This window comes from Sesamum indicum, linkage group LG11 (assembly GCF_026168435.1).
Source record: "Sesamum indicum cultivar Baizhima isolate 11 linkage group LG11, ASM2616843v1, whole genome shotgun sequence".
In the NCBI taxonomy this organism is placed as follows: Eukaryota; Viridiplantae; Streptophyta; class Magnoliopsida; order Lamiales; family Pedaliaceae; genus Sesamum; species Sesamum indicum.
In genome coordinates this window covers 15,313,972-15,318,529 of record NC_142667.1, presented here as the reverse complement: position 1 = coordinate 15,318,529, position 4,558 = coordinate 15,313,972, and the positions used below count along the sequence as shown (strand labels likewise).

The 4,558-nt window shown below is 34.1% G+C and overlaps 1 long non-coding RNA gene across 1 annotated transcript; it reads left to right on the top strand.

Moving 5' to 3' along the window:
* LOC148785129 (uncharacterized) lies at positions 1-4,558 on the top strand. The gene is made up of 4 exons (XR_016062741.1): positions 1-198; positions 502-698; positions 1,418-1,545; positions 4,315-4,558. It is a non-coding gene; the product is annotated as an uncharacterized LOC148785129 (long non-coding RNA).

The following is a 4,558-nucleotide window of genomic DNA, read 5'->3' as shown; positions in this document are numbered from 1 at the left end:
CATTGCCACCTCATACTAAAAGGCACTCCTCACCTTCTCAAGGCAGCCGCTCCTCTCCTCCCCCAACCGCTACTTCTACTGTAACAGCGGCATCAGTCGTCTTCTTAGGCAGCCACCTCCGCCGTCCGCCGTTCTCGTCCTGCGACCGCCAATCTCGTGTGCCGACCACCATTTGGCCTCCGTCTCTTATCTCTTCAGGTAATTCTTGAAATTCATCAACTCAAATCAAACGAGTTCGTTTAATTTCTTACATCAATGGTTTATGAAATATTTAATTTGAATAATTCTTAAAGATCACCGACTTAGATTACACGGTCTTTTGTATATTCTTGATTTTTTTCTTGGAAGGTTTCGGCCAATTGTTCCAAGGGCTCTCTTATAATTACTTCAATAAGCATGAGTTCACAAAAGTATTCCATTGTACCACAAATTTGTTCAATCCGGCTTTACCCAAGATTCATGAGGATAATTTTAACCAAAGAATTGTTGCCATTTTTCCAGGAATTGCAAGAGTCAAAAAAAGACAGTGTTGCACTTTCAATGTGGAGTGGAGCAGCAGTGGCAAAACCTGGTTCGAAGCTGTTGTGCGAGACAAGGGTTGAGGGAGTTGCAAACAAGGATGCCGGTGTAGACATTGATGAGGAGAACAGCCAAGATGGCTCCCCGAATTGGAGATTTTGGAGGGCTCTTCCCTTTGGGTATGGTTGTTTTTTCATATGACTATAATCTGTTGGTGCTTCTATGCTTTTGGTCACTAGAATGGATAAAATGCTTTTGTTGTCTATATATTCTGCTTTTGACCTTCTATAAGTTATGGCATGAAGAGAAAAAGGAGGAAAAAGAAACTCAACACTCTTGATTTTTGTAGACTTCCTTCCATGTTTCTTTGCTCTCCATCTCGAGGGATATTTAGATTTTATTCTCATGTCCTTTTGCTGAGCGTCTCTGTAAAGTTGGGGCTTCATAATTGTTTATCGTAGTTTTGAGATACAATATTTGAACAGGGTTTAGGATCTTTGTGTGATGTGTTGGTCGATTGTCCTCAATTATTTTTGTTTGTACCACCTTGTTTAATTTTACGGAGGAACACAGTTGTTTCGGGGGGTTCTCGTTTCTATGTTCTCAAATGTTCTTGCATTTGGACATCCGATATTGTACAACAGTCAACAATTATGTTCAGAGTTTGACCCCAAAAAACTGCTGCAATTGAACTTTCGACCTTCACCTTTTGATCAAATTTCAGCTGGTAGAAATTAGTAGATTTTTTCTGTAAATTTTCACCAAAAATGCATGTATATCTCGACTCTTCAAATACGAAAAATAATTTCATCTAGTCTTTCTTTTGTCTTTTTGATTTTGATTTGGTGGTCCTTCCCTTCTTGTAATGGGATTTAATCACATTTGTATGCTTTCACAGTGGATTCCCATTTGGTGGTTGATAGTTGAAACCAAACTTGAGACTGCAACTTTGGCCTTAATCAGACTGCAATTTTGATTTCGTAGTTCTCTCTTAATCAGACTATTGGCCTTGAATTGGTAAGAGAGGTTAGTGATGTTTTCTCCTTTGCTACAACTTTGGTTTGGAAAAGGTTTGGCTTTGATCGGGAAGAGCAGTAAGTTACTACTTTGTCTTAACTGCTATTATCTTTTTCCAGTCAATTTCTCCTATCTCCTGTCGTAATGCATATATGTTATTCACTGAAATTTAAGTGCCAGCTATAAACTCTCTGCTACTCCAATTTGATCTCATCTCAAAATTTCTCGTTTTCTTCTATGTCTTGGTTTATTCGTAGTTCTCTCTTAATGCAAAGTACAAGGAGAAAGGGCTGATTGAATTGTGATGTCATATTATTTATTAGCAATTATTTTATTTGCAAGCTTATTGTTAGCAATATTGTCATTGTCTATGTCTTACTAGTGCCATTAAACTTGTGAATTGTCTAGCATGTTTCAAGTCCCAAAAAGCATCAGTTAGATATGACGAGCCATCATTAGAAAATTCAGAAAGTATGTATTATGCAACCAAACATGTAGCATGCATATATTTGATTCTATAAGTGAAGCGCATTAGTTAGTATTATAGGTTATGTGTACTCGTTTATTAAAGGTTGAAGGCGCTACAGTTTGAATTTGGTTTTGCAAATTCTGTGTTACCGGAAAACGTCATATTGTTAAAAACTGTGTGGGAGTCAAAAGGGTTGAATAGGATTTAAAACACTCAATTGGGACACATTTTGGCCGCTAAAAGTATGCTTTTTGATGATATTTTAGAACCTAATGTTAACTTATGTATCTTCATATTCCTCTCTTCAAATTTCTAACCAAAAAGAGACCAATGTCCTTATCAGTTTTTTCTTGCCGACTTTTCTCCCATATTTTGAAATCAAGGAGGCTGAAACCATTGAATTTATGCTTTGTAAACTTCAAATCCAAATTTTGTGCGCTGATTTCTTTGAAAAACTCACGTGACCATCATTTTAACTCGGAAAGAATAGTATTGTGAATGTTTGGGGCAGTTGAAATGTGAATGGTGCAAGTATAGAGTTGAGACCTAAATTGGAGAACAAATCTCCCTCTTTTTTGTAAATTTATTCTTGGTTAATTCGTTGTGTTGGGTTTTCTTCATGAGCTTGTTTTGAAACTTTTTGTTGTTATACATTTAAAATTATTGTATGAATTTACAGAAATCATGTTGGTTCGTGTTAACATCTTATGTTTGCAGGTGTACCACTGAAAAATATCGAAAAATCTATATTATCCAACCATGAGTTATTTTATTTTGTGGACTTTGGGAAATTAAATACTATGCTAAAGTGTAGACCGGTTGTCTAGATGCCAATTAATTTTTTTTAAGAAGATTTCATGAATTTTGTGAATATATGTAATCTCAAACGTTTGATAAATGTTTTTTAATGAACAAATTAGTACTAGATATGAGAATTTTTTTAGTTTTATTGAGTAATTAAGCATAGTATATTTCTAAAAAAAATGTTTTCTTTTTTATTCTTTTACTAAGATTTGTTTTCTCTTGTCAAGTGCTTTATCAACTCATGTTTTCAAAATCAGTATGGAATGCACCAATTTCTCTAAGAAAAATTTACAAAGTTTGAACATTTTGGTCAGTTTTAACAAGTATATAGATGTATTTCATTTCCTTTTTTTGTGGATAAGTGCCTAAAAAAGTCACATATTTTTATTTTCAAAGAAAATCATTAATTGATTTTGATTGTCATTTAAAGAAGTTTTTGTATTCTTGGGAACACTTTGAAGTTTGAAGTGCATTCGATTTATTACTTTTGAACAAATGGATAATTTTTTCTTTAGACTTCCAAAAAAGTGTATAATTAGCTTTGTTGTGATAAATAACTGAATTGATAATACTTAAAGAAATACATGCATTAACTATATTGCTACTTGCCAAAATGTGGTAACAAATCTTTTAACATGATAGGTGTACAAGTAATTTAAAAATAAACAATGAGATGGCATCTAGACAACCGTTTTACCGTGTAGTGTATGATATTTAATTTCTGAAGTTCAAAAATAAACTAATTTGTGGTTGCGTAGTAGTGATTTTTTGACAAATTTTTCTATGATACACCTACAAAGTTCGGATGTTGATATGGACAAATATGGTGTTTCTGTACAATTTGTACAAAAGTCTTAAATGTATGACAATCAAAAGGTTTTGAAAAAGCAAATTGGATAAAACCTAACATAATGAATAATTTGAGAATAAATTAACAAAAATGGTGGAGGATTAATCTCCCCTTTAGGCATCAACTCCGAACTACCTTGCATTCTTCACATTTTAAACTGGCCTCAGAATTCGTAATCCCATTATTTCCAAGTTAGAATGTTGAGAATGTGAAGGTTTCATAGAAATCACATACACTTTTGGATTTGAAGTATACAAAGAAAAAATGCAATGGTTTCACCCTTTCTTGAATTCTAAAATATGGAAAAAAAATCGGTGAAGAATAACTCGATAGGGACAAAGGTTGCGCCTTGGTTAGAAAAATGGTAGAGAGGAAGCGATAGATACATTAGGTTATCATGTGGTTCTAATTAGTGTCAAAAAGCACATTCTTTTTAGCGGTCAATGCGAAACAATTGAGTGTTTGAATCTCCTACTTCAATCTTTGAATTCCTGCACAGTTTTTAACGAGATGATGTTATTTTGGCAAGCACATTATCGAAAAACCAAATACAAACTCTAGAGCCATCAATCGTAATAGACGTGTATAGATAGATACGTTGCATTTTGCTCTTAACATACTTTTAAATGGCACTGATATTGTTGATTACGTGCAGGGTAATACCAGTGAAGATGATCCCAAATGATACAGTCGTCAACTTGCTTCACAATAACACACTAGCTTTCATGACACACACAAGAGCATTGCGGTTTCTTTTCCGGGACATCGACATCCATTATACTTTGTTTGTAGTACTTTTGGGCTCCAGTGAAAAAGGCCTTTGTTTAGACTTTTTTGTATTAAAATTACCTATTGCAATTCCTTGAGTATTTAATGGGACGCAACACCAGTTACACTTA